The following is a 13,102-nucleotide window of genomic DNA, read 5'->3' as shown; positions in this document are numbered from 1 at the left end:
GAAGCAGCCAGGCCTCCCTCTGAACTGGAGCAACATGGACCCGCATTCGTGCTAATTTAATTTAGAGAGAATCCGCGCTCTGGTATGCAGTAAAGATGACCTCGACCCCTTCCTCTGGGGTTGATTCTTCGTCTTAACAGGAAGGGCCTCTGCTAGATTCCTGCTTCTCAGATTGTTGGGGCTGCTAACATGTGACATAAGGTCGTCCAAACAGTTGGAGAACTATACAAAATGTGTAATTCCGATGATCTCAGGAGGCACTAAGCACATAAACGCAGAAGACGAGACTTTCCTCAACAACCATACAGAGTGGTAGTAATTTAATGCACCAGGCTAAAATCTGCAGAAGCTTTGATAGAGATCCAACCAGCACTGCATTGCTGTTGTAGCAGCAACAAAATATCAGCTTTCTGCACAGTGCTGAAGGGCCTCTGTAAGTAGTGTGTCCCAGAGGAACACTAGTGGTAAGGGTCAAGATCCAGGGCATTCCTAAACCATGTTCATATATCCATTGACACATGTACACATAACAGGATCAACCAGAAAGGTGCAACGACCCCTGTTGTATTGTGTGATTGGCTAATCCCCCGTCTAGTGTGTGTAACAGGCGTGTTTGTCACTCGCACGTCTCACACAACAGCATCTCAGCTCTGTGGCGTAACCACAACAAGTGTTTATTTAGGCTTCAAGTCTATTTTTACAATACGAGTGTGAACATAAGGTTGATGCCCAATAAAGAATAACTGTGTCTGGCCGCAGAGCAGCGGCTGAGCGGCAACTCAGCGATGGAGATGCGGTAATCGGTGTGTGTAGTGCAGTTAGCTGTTAAAAGTGATAAAAGTGAAGCAAACTATTTCCCCCCATGAACATATAGTCTTTGGTTTTCACCCACTTTGTCTCTGGGCACAGATTAGTGGCTGGGAGTCGGCGATGCACTCAGCAGTGTATGTGTGGCCCCTACCGGCAGGGGGCCGGTTAAGAGTAGTGCGGGAGTCAACGGCAGTATGAGACGAGGAAGTGTGAGTCACCGCAACCACGAGATGTTGTTGAGCATGCTGGCCACCCACAACATTATGCAGCAGCAGCGAATGCAAGATTTGCTCACTCACTCTCTCTCTCAACTATTCACGGACGCAGACATGTGATCACATGATTCTCCTCGCAGAGATAACAACTGGACACATGCATCTGTAGTGATTATTAGGATAAGCACCAATGAAATGTATATTACCCCATTTAAGCAAAAAACATTTTGGGCCTCTCAGACAAAATGCGACAACAGCACCACTGAGCTCTGACCCCCATTACTTCCAATGGCTTGTGGCACGCCATGACGGCTCTACTGTGGGCGTATCCATTATCTTTTATTTATGGACACACGTGGCTTCATTATTAACAGATTTCAATAAAGGAGACATTTAAGAGAGAAACATTGTTCTAATCACCATGCTATATGAACTGCATATTCTAAAGTAGGATGACATGTATTTGCGTTTTTGTTCACTGTTTTCCCTTGATTACCTTGTGTATTGTTATTGAACTGATGTCTCCGTGTAGAAAACAGCCTTCTGGTTGCAGATGAATTGGAAGGACAATGGCTGATGGGAAGTGAAGCAGCATATAGGAGGCTGCCGTGAGCCTCAGAGTCCTCCACAGACACTTGAATTCATTGCAATGTGGAAGGACAGACATCTTGTGCTAAAATGAGGTCTGTAGTGTTTTCTGAGCACCGGCATGCAGGGCTTTGTGTTTCAAGGGCTTTGTTGTCTTGTTTTTCATCACTGCGTTATCATATTCATCTAAACCACTGACATTTGGTACTAAACTGTCCTTTGTACAAGATTACGATGTTCATTTGTTGTCATTCTACAACACACTGCACAAACGAAATGCCACACAAGGCCAAACCAAAGCAAACCTATTTCTATGGTGGAGTAGAGAAGATGGTGCAGCAGCGGGCACATCTGTATAGCTTGCCAGATGCCAACAAGGTGAACGAGGTGGGTATTGTCTGTTATTAGACATCGGTTTGTTCAGCCTTGGTTATGCTTTAAGCAAGGACGGTCCCAGGGCTGACACGGAATTGGACATTTTATATTCCAGACCTGACAGCTGACTCTTTGTCGAGGAACAAATCTTGTCTGTTAGATATTGACCTTCTGTGTCAGCACCATGTTTTTATTAGTTCTAGTTTTGCATAAAGAGATGCTTTTCGTGGGGGAAACCCCCCCCTGCTTAGATCATTCATTGATTTCTTCGGACATATAATCACCCTTTTTATGGTCTTTCCTACAAAGTGATAGAGCGCGGGGGGTCGCAGCAGACATGACTTTGCTGAATGTGTGTTACTGAGAAGGAGAAGATAAGAGAGCATTTAAAAACATGCTTTATGTTGTATTCTCAATCAAGTACTACCATCAGAAAGTAGATATGTTTCATTATTCAAAGCAGATAAGAATAAGAATACAATCATTCATTTCCTAATCATTTGATTTGTGTGTTTTGTGTGAATAACCCCTTTATAAGCAGTAACATTGACGTTTAAAGTCCAATCGTCCTAATCCCTGTTGATTTAATTAATTAAATTAAATTTAATTAATTTATTTAAAAGGGACCATGTACAGTTAAAACATAAATGTCACCATTCGATGCATTGTACCAGATTGTAGCTTAAGCTAATTTGCATCTGCAGTCCCTTGGCAGGTCAAACAAGTACAAGACAATAACCCAGTAAAAGACATAATACAAAGATATACCATAAAGAACATACAAGACACCCAATACAACGCTACACACAAATAGCAAATAATTACATTTGAATTGGTCTATATTTTCCATTTCAGACAGTAAGTTTGGCTATTGGGCAAGTAAAGAATGTCAGCTACTGGCCTGAAGTCAATCTCAAGTCAACTGTAACACCTGGATTTCTGCTACGCTGGAGGTTTCAAGTTTCCACACGACATATTGCTTCATGATTGGCTACACACTAGTTGTGATGTACTAAATCCTGCTGGCATGTACACGTGTTGCATGTACAGAGAAACTTTCCTCCTTCAGCAGATGCATGCAAAGACCATGAGAGGAGGATCTGCCACCTCGCTTCCACAGTTACTCTCATCATTTGTTATGAGACGAAGAAGCAAACTGTGATCAGCTAAGAGCTGGTTTTGGATGCCGGGCACGAAGAGGCCTGACGCTGTAATGTCTGCAGACAGATGGAATCTCTGTCAGCGCTGTAGCGTCAGTCTCATCTCTCATGGTTATCATGCATCAGCTCCACTGCTGGCCATCTTTATGAAACACCATGTCCTCCACCTGTCATCCCTGATATTACAGCATGACAGCTTGGAAACACTGAGTGTGTGTGTGTGTGTGTGTGTGTGTGTGTGATTTTAGTTTTTATGTCATGCTGCTTTGGCCTTTATTCTAGATTGTTTTCTGCTGTTTACAAAATGTCAGCTTAACAATGAAGGTCCTTAACAATAGATAGATAGATAGATACTTTATTATTCTTTTTTTTACTACAGCAGCAATTATGGTACAGGTAAGAAAAAACAACTAAATATATATAACTTAAATATAAAATGCAAATATAAAATGCACAATATATACAATAAGAATAACAGAGTACAAATATTAGATGTAAAAATGCATAAACAATGAAATAGAATAATATGAAATGAACTAACTAAACAGTAATGCAAAGATTTACCCAAACAACAAACAACAGTGTACCAGTGTTATAGTTTTGTGATTGATCTGGCCAGAGGTGATTTATTGTACAGTCTTATTGCAGGAATGTTCTGCTGTATCTGTCCTTGTGACAGCGGATCTGGATCAGTCTGTTGGAGAAAGTGCTCCACTGTCCCTGCAGTAGGTGGTGCAGAGGGTGGTCCTGGTTATACCATATGGATAATAGTTTCTTCAGTGTCCTCCTCTCCACCACCTGTTCCAGAATGTCCAGTTTGCAGCCAATGATGGAGCCGGCCTTCTTAACCAGTTTGTTAAGTCTGTTGGTGTCTCCGGCTCCAATGCTGCTCCCCCAGCAGACTACGGAGAAGTACAGTGCACTGGCCACAACAGACTGGTAGAACATCTCCAACATCTTGCTGCACACGTTGAAGGATCGAAGTTTCCTCAAGAAAAAGAGTTGACTCATCCCCTTCTTGTACACAGCGTTGATGTTGGTCTTCCAGTTCAGTCTGCTGTCGATGGAGACACCAGGAACTTGTCCTCCTCCACCATGTCCACCTCCTCTCCCAGAACTCTCAGCGGTTGTGGAGCCGTCGTCTTCCTCCTGAAGTCCACCACCATCTCTCTGGTCTTGGCCACGTTCAGCAGCAGGTGATTTCTACCGGCCCACTCCACAAAGTCATGCAAATTGCTCATGTCAGAAAAACCACTGGCACATTTATCTATAGTCTATCTATAATTCATCTTATTTTTAATGTGATTCTATCAGGAACTGGTGTTAGTATTACTTATTTTACTTTGTCCCACCCCTCGAATGCAGACTGGACAATCATAGCACATCACCCGTCCCAAACCAGGGACCGACAACTAACCCGCTCTTTTCCATAGACTCTCATACAACCGTTTCAGATTGTCTTCATTTCAAGGCTGGTTTTGTGGATTTGGAGCAAGTCATGGTTAGATGTTGTGTACACTCGTTACCTGGAGAGGTTGGGAGGAGATATACGTTGCTAAAACGTTACGTTTTCGAAGTAAATACCCCGTTAGCACATCATTGTGTCCCCCTCAACTTTCCAAATTGTATTCTTATCTTAAAAAAAGCAGCTGTGCTGGCCAAGGGAACACTTTGTGTATATGAATGCAAACACAAACTCCAGACCAACACGTAAACGCAAAAACGTAAAATCTGACAGCTGTGCAGCTGGGTCTCCTGAAAAGTACATTCCGATGCAACAAAAACTGCGTTGTCAATTACGTGTCGAGAGAATCATATTTTCTCCTGGATTACATTTGTTTTTGACGTATCACACATTTTCCATCAAAGTCCTCAGAAGTCCATTCATCAAGGTGGTCAGGCACACGATTAAATAATGTAACAAACGTACTAATTATGAGCCAACCCGTGATGTTTTGTTGCATGAAGATACCCAAGTCATTGTGTTGCATTTGTGTTTCGACCACATGCAATCGCAATCCGTGAGAAAATCTGTTTCCCTCGAAGCGTGATTGAGAAGGCAGTTTATTTGCATGGGAAAGTCATTTTGTGAGAGACAGAGTTGTGCATCTCCCAAGCTCTCTTTTTCATTCTTCACACCTTTCTTCATCCCACTCATAGCTCGGCACTCACAGAAAGGCGGCGCCGCGCTAAGCACCTCTTTTACACGTGAATGGAACGATGTGTTTTTTGAGGTATCTTGTGGACACAGGCTCCGGCAGTGTGTACATGGCCTTTAACAGCCTCCCTTTCAACTGTATCTGTGTGTTTCTTCTCTTATTTTGCTTTCATCTTTCCATCACTCTGGACTCTTACATCCTTCTCCTCCCTCTTCGCAGCCGACTTCAGCATATATCAGGCTCTCCTGATATTAAATCCAGGAAAAAAAAGCTTTATATATTCACATTACAATTGCACATACATTAGACATGAGGTGTCATCCAAATAACATATGCCTTTAAGAACCCTCTGCACATACAGAGGCCCTGCAGCATAACACACACTTTCTTATTCAGTAAAGTGAAAAGAATGAATTTGCTTTTTTTATTGTAATATCTTGCCTCCAAAGATGGAGCTAACTGTGTCAGCTTCTGACAAGAAAAAGATAAACTGGACCATCTTCTCACAACACAGTGTATTCTGTGCATTGTTGACAAAGTAATCTCATCTCAAGGTCCACTTCAGCTTTTCTTAGATACAAGTGTGTGTGTGTGTGTGTGTGTGTGTGTGTGTGTGTGTGTGTGTGTGTGTATGTGTGTGTGTGGGTGGGGGGGAACAGCACTCCAGCACATCTATTAAAGGAATCCTGCTCATGGCTCCTTTATTTTCTTTCCCTATTCAAATTCAAAGACAATTAATGAACTATTCGTGTCTTACACTGCCAGCTCACTGAGTTCTCTTGGGTTTCTAACATATTTAAATGGATCATATCATGAGCAATTCCGTTTCAGCACTTGTTCACATATACGGCCTACCAACCCATAAGCTGTGAAATAAGACAACCCAGTCAGTTGCTCGTTTGGCTGCATGGATCAGAAAACGTGTGATTCAACAAGCCATTCAGATTCGTCTCCACTTCCAATGTCACATGCAGGCTCATTAGCATCTACTGCCCACGGCTGGAGAACTCCATTTACAAAGATGTGGCATATTTTTCTCGCAAGCCCGTTAGAACACACTGGTTTTTATAACGGGGGGCTCTCCCATTTAGGACAGGCACTAAATGGGAGCCGTTCAGACAGAGGGGGAATAGTATATTCAGTGACGATGGTAGATTAAAAACATATATGTACTGTTGAAATCGATTTCTTCAGTGCACTGTTGCAAATACAAGCGTCTCACTCAAGCCCCTAGGAAGAGAGCGCCGGGGTTCGTTACATAGTGACTAAACCATGGAATTACAACCAGAGACAGTTCAGAACATAGAAGAAGTGGAGCCAATCGTCGTGACGTCACCCGTTGGTTTGTGGACCACTGTTTCGAGCTTGACGTACTTCATAAAAAAAAAGCACAGACTACATATCCAGCTGGGGAATATACTTCTCCATCCTTTTCGTCATAGCTTTATTTCTAAAAAGCTGGCTTATGCAAAGTCTCTGAGAGAGACTTCATCGTCACATGATAATGGAAAAGTATAAAGTGTAAAATGTATTTTCTTTCTAGAATGCCTTATCATAAATCTGTTTCATCAAGTTATTCTAATGCCAAGTACACACTTCATAGGTTTGTGGAATGGAAGTAAGTAAGCTTTTCACAGACATTAGTCACAAAGTGCTTAACAGGAGTGGAATTACAAGCATAAATAACACTAAGTGACCATACAAGGGCCAATAATTTACTATTAAGACAAAAAACCCAGAAAGAACACAATTAAAACATGGCTTAAAAGCAGGCCTAGGACATGAGTTTTACACAATCGCCAGTTCAAACAGGTGTGTCTTGATTTGATTTTGGAAAGAATTCACGGAATCAGCAAAACTTAGGGGTGCAGGCAGAGCATTCCACAGCCTTGGTGCTACTGCCTCAAAAGCTCGGTCACCACGGGTCTTAAGGCGTGCGCGTGGGACAGACAGAAGACCTAACATGTTCAATCTGAGAGCTCGGGCGGGTGAATATGGGTGAAGTAGTTCAGCTACATATGTAGGAGCCCGACCGTGTAGTGCTCTGTAAATGAGGGTGAGAACTTTAAAGTGGATCCTAAATGCTACAGGGAGCCAGTGAAGAGATCTGAGTACAGGGTGATGTGAGACCGTCTATTTGTCCTGGATGCTACAGATCTGAGTTTGCTGATATTTCTTAGGTGGAAGAAACAGGATCTGGACAGCTGCTTAACATGGGGGTCAAACCACACTGACTGGTCAAATGTTACCCCTAGGTTACGCAGGTTGAAGTGGGCAGCAGAGGAGAATGGACCAAGACTCTGCTTGATAGTCGGGACAACTTCATCTGCTGCAATAACCAGAACCTCCGTCTTAGTGCCGTTGAGTTGTAAGCAGTTTTCTGCCGTCCAGTCTCTGATAGCATTGACACAGTCCAGGAGCCTAGTTACTGTGAAAACCTCACTGGGTTAGAATGAGAAATAGAGTGAATATCATCTGCATATAAATGATAGGCAACATTATCACTTTTTATTATCTGTCCCAAAGGCAACAAGATGCCTACCCAGTCACGTAGCCTCTTAATCAAGATACTAACGATAGATGTTACAGCAGGGCCAATAATTGGCAGAACTTTCTGAAATAGAGAGGATGGGATAACATCCAGGGGGCAAGTTGATGGCTTTGTTTTCATGATTAAGTCCATCAGGTCTTGAAGGCTGATAGGTTGGAAACAGTCCAGAACAGCAGGAGATTGAGAAGAGCTACAGGTAGATGAACAAATCCCAGGCTGAATACCAGACCTAATAGCTGTTACCTTATCAATAAAATAGGTAAGGAACTTGTTACAATCGTCAACAGAAGAGCATGGTAATGTAGAGACAGACTGTGAAACAATTCTCTTAATTGTGTCAAACAAAATCTTTTCTCTTTTTTTCTCATTCCTTCTTCCTTGAAGAAGAAATTAAGTTGGCAAAATAAGCTGTTCTAGCTTCCTTTACTACAGCAGTAAAAACTAAATGTGACTGCATAACTCAAACTCCTTATCCAACCTGTCACGATTAGGCTTTGCCTCTGTGTTCTGTGTTCTGTGTGTCTTTGTGTAGCTCCACACCCTCCTCACTCTACCTGTCAGTCACTCCCTCAGTCTAATTCCCTTCACCTGCCTCTGATCATTAATCAAGCACTTCCCCCTCATCAGCACAACTCCCCTCACCTGTTCAAACCTCTACATAAACTTGTATTGTTCCGGGTTTCCCCGTCTGCCTGCCCCGTCTCGTTCCTGCTGGATTTTCCCCCTCGTCGCTTGTCTTGTCCGTGGATTCCCTGTTGTCAGCGATGGGCAGTATTTCTATTACTTGTATTTCAATTACTTTTGAGTATTTTGTATTTGATAGGGCCAATAAAAAATCTCAAGTAATTTGTAACAAAATACTTTAGAGTGGAGTAATTTTGTATTTAAAATACTCAAAATAGTTTCTCCACGAATCAAAAAACAGTTCGCGAGTTCAGTCTTCAGATCTTCAAGTTCAACGGATTATCTGTCAAGTTAAATATTTTATCTGAGTGTGACAGATGTCAACTAGCTTGATGTATAACCTATGTGGTCTGGCTACATATTGTATATACATGGTGATGGTTATATCAAGCTAGCGATCGATGCTAACATGCTAATGACGCTAGCATGCTGTCTAGGCTAGTGCATAGCCAGTGTTTAGCAAGTAAACTTCTCAGTCGAGTAGCTAGCTATAGGAAGAGGGAGATTGGGAGCTTGTATGTCATATGTGATGAATATTTTCTTGTTGATACAAAGCCAAAGTTTATGGGCTGTTAAGTCCCATTAATAAAAATGTATACATAATCAATCAAGTTGTCTTTTAATAGCTTTGCTTAGTTACATTGACATTCTGTGACTGTTCTTCCTTTTTGTGTGGTTCATCAGAGCTTTGTGTACATTATAGGCCAAACCTGAATGCTCTGCTATACCAAATTGTGAGAAAATGGAAAATCCAGAAAAAAGTATTTCCTCTATTTTAAATACAAAATACATGCATTGTATCTTGTTACATCTTCTAGCACCTGTATTTTACTTTAATAGATTTATTTGAGGGGTATTTTGTATCAAAATGTTGATGTATTTTTGCCCATCTCTGCCTGTTGTGTCCTGTAAGTTTCCTGTTGGATTGAACTGTGCATTAAAATACCTGCTTCACGCTACTCTGCGTTTGAGTCCTCATCATGCCCCGTGACACAACCACACTACACCTCTGTGGTGAACGTGTTTTCATCCATACATTGTTTGAAAAAGGACCTAATGTCTGTAATCAGAGATTTAAAAAGATGTAATGTGCATTTCCATATGAACCAGAATGTAAAGCATGGTCAACAACAACAGAAACGATCAACCAGCATATGACATGATCCTGAATTCGTATTCTCCGTTAGAAACATCTCAGATATGCTTTTAATGGTCCTAATTGTAAACAGCTGGGACCTAGGCCCTGCTGAGAAAACAGCTGGCTCTGGCTCCTCACTTCATAAAGGAAGACGCAACAATACACATCTGCATTTTTGCTAATCTGTGTTTCTATGAGATCTATAAGTGCCCGGATCCTGCTGTGATTCGGCCTCTGTGTTCAAAAGCCCTCCCCTCTGTCATCCATCACTGTGATTATGCAAGCTGAGGCATTTAAATCTTAATGACTCACGCTAATGAAAGTAGATTAACCATTATGGTGATAGCTCCTGGGTGTGTTCCAAGGTGCTGTTGGTAAAAACCTGCAGATGTTGCCTTCGTTATTCTGTATGCTGCTTGAAATGTTGTTGTAGAGCAGATCTTTTCTTTTGTGGAGTGGACAAATCCTGCTTTTTTTTAGCAGGATCTAAAAGGCATTTGTTTCACAGTTGTTAACAAGACAGGCCACACATAATGTTAATGAATCAGTAGTTGTCATGTCTCATAACATGCTAAATATCCATTTGCCTTCCTCCAGAGGTGTAGCTGGCTTGCAGTGATGACGTATAGCATTGAGAATCCTCGGCTCACAGACCAAACTCTTGATTTTTCTTACTTATGTTGCTTCCACACTTTTAGTTCAGAGTGCAGACTGCACTGAGACCAAATCTAACCCATAGCTACGGTGACCCTGAGAACTTAAAGCCCTGCAAATGAAGAAAACACATGCAAATAGAGAATGCTCAACCAAATACAGAAACATGCTGTGAATAGAGAAAACACAACCAAATACAGAAACATGCTGTGAATAGAGAAACACAACCAAATACAGAAACACACTGTGAATAGAGAAAACACAACCAAATACAGAAACATGCTGTGAATAGAGAAACACAACCAAATACAGAAACACGCTGTGAATAGAGAAAACACAACCAAATACAGAAACATGCTGTGAATAGAGAAAACACAACCAAATACAGAAACACGCTGTGAATAGAGAAAACACAACCAAATACAGAAACACGCTGTGAATTGAGAAAACACAACCAAATACAGAAACAAGCTGTGAATAGAGAACTGTAAAAAAACGTTTCTGATTCTGAAGAACAGCAGAAAAATCTATAACATCCTAACTTCACCAGGTATGTTTACTTAACTGTTAAAATAACAATTAAAGTAAAGTGATGTTTCATTTAATTAGTCAAAATAAGCTAACCATAGTATAACTTGTTCCCTATTACGGTTTCATTAACAGATCGTAGTGTTATGCTGAACTCCAGATGACTTGGAACTCGTAAAGTTCCGATCTCCTACTACAATACAATTCAAAGCCTGTGAACTCAGGGGCAAACCAATCTAGCTCAACTTCATGAAGAGACAACTTAAATATTTTTGTCTGTATTTAATTAAAATAATAGACGACTACCATAATGAAATACATACTATTATGTTGTAAATAATGGCAACCGTTACCTCATGCATGAGTAATTTTGCGTGAGCAGAAAGGGACAGGTGGAGGTACAGGTGCTCTTCAAACAATAGGAAGTTATTTTGCCCAATAGCCAACACAGTCAATAGTTGAATCAGCAGCAGTGGCTGTGACACACAGCCCATAGAGGCAATTAAGGAACTTCAAAACTCTAAGTACCAGATTGTTGCACTTGTTCTCTGAGTCATAACTCATTCAAATCTGAACACACACCCTGCACGTATTTTAAGATTGTCAGTGCGACTGACATTGTCAGAGGATATGACTATCTCCAATGACAATCGCAAATAATTGGACAAAGATGCTCCATATAACTTCAGAACTTGCCTGACAATCATCATTCAGTATCATAGTAATGAGAATATTGCAAACAGGAAGAGGTGATTGCGTATTTGTCATTCTTTTACTGGGGATGTACAGTTTGGAACTCCTGTTCTACAGTGTCTCGTGCTCCAACACTTGTTTGAAGCTATGTGATGTTTACACAGAGTGGAATATTTAACCTAAACCTCCTGTGGATTATTTGATACATGTTTCTCCGCAATTCACACACGTGCACACATACAGACTAGACAAGACAAAAACACTGCGGTGAAGCCAGCCTCGGCTTTGGATTGCGATGCGTGTCTGTTAGTGCTGTCACAATGCCGGTAGTAGGAGGGGCCAAAAAGGACAAAGAAAGGATTGCTTTACAAATTGAATCAAAAGTGCAGAGTTGATAAAACATTTTCCATAGTTTTGCTGAGAAGCTTAATGGATTTCTGCTCAAAATGTCCACAATGATCATATACAAACCAGCTCAAATGATGTAACACGTTGAACGTTCGATCAATAAATGTTTTCCTTCAGATGTTTGTTGAAACCTTCAATGGAATCCCGTTTAGGATGACCCCAATATGGAACATTGCAGGACATTTCACTGCTCAGCTGTTTGAGGAATTAATGGGAAAATCAGCTCAAATCTAAATATAACATTCATAACTTCCTCATATTTGAACTGTCATAACAAATAAAAGAATTAGAGGTTTGCTGAAATTTGCAATGGCTTCATGTCCAGAATGACTCTGACTATGTGGCCGTTCGGCTCTTTGTACCCGCCAAGTGTGAAGTAGACGGAATGGTTCTCGAGATATGCCGAGGACATACCCATAGACACGCACACATACTGACAGAGATCGCTGCCTTCATAGTTCGATTTTACAAAGGAAATGTCATCATGTTTAAACTCTAAATGGAAGGGAATTTTGACTGACTATGAGCATGCAAATCATCAGTTTATTATCTCACTCCAAACTAAATTGAAAAGTTGGTAAAAAGTATCAACATAAGAATTTTCCCACACTCCAACACATGAAGATGTTGAAGGAGACTAATCGAATATAACCGAGGAAGCCAGAAACCGCCAGTGTGTGTTGATCCTCAACTGCGTCTGCGAGTCCCTTTTGATAGGATGTCCATGGGATTTGGTGCTTCCCGTTCTCCTCTCTGGCCCTCGGGGTGACGGGTACAGCTTGTTCCCACTCAGCCGGAGCATAAGCAGCTATTTATAGAGCTCACAAAGTCCCAGACATGACTACTGGTGCTTCAGAGCGGAGGAGTATTACCCAAAAGTGGCTTAGGGAGCAAGTGAGGTCAACTCCTTACCGGATGAAGAGGACACCCTTTTTCCTCGCTCTCTTCATCATCCTCCCTCTCTTGCTCTCAGCCTTCCTCTTCTCCCTCCATCCGGATGATAAATACTGCTGAGAAACGGTCATCCTCTCCAGAGATGACTTTTTCTTTCGTACTCCAAAACTTCAGGCGGGTCATGAACCTAAACATCCAACATATTTTCATATTTTCATGACTTCATGAGCGTGCCCTGCTGTGGA

This window comes from Pholis gunnellus (assembly GCF_910591455.1).
Source record: "Pholis gunnellus genome assembly, chromosome: 23".
Classification (NCBI taxonomy): Eukaryota; Metazoa; Chordata; class Actinopteri; order Perciformes; family Pholidae; genus Pholis; species Pholis gunnellus.
The sequence above is the reverse complement of the archived record's forward strand: the minus strand, read 5'-3'. Positions refer to the sequence as shown.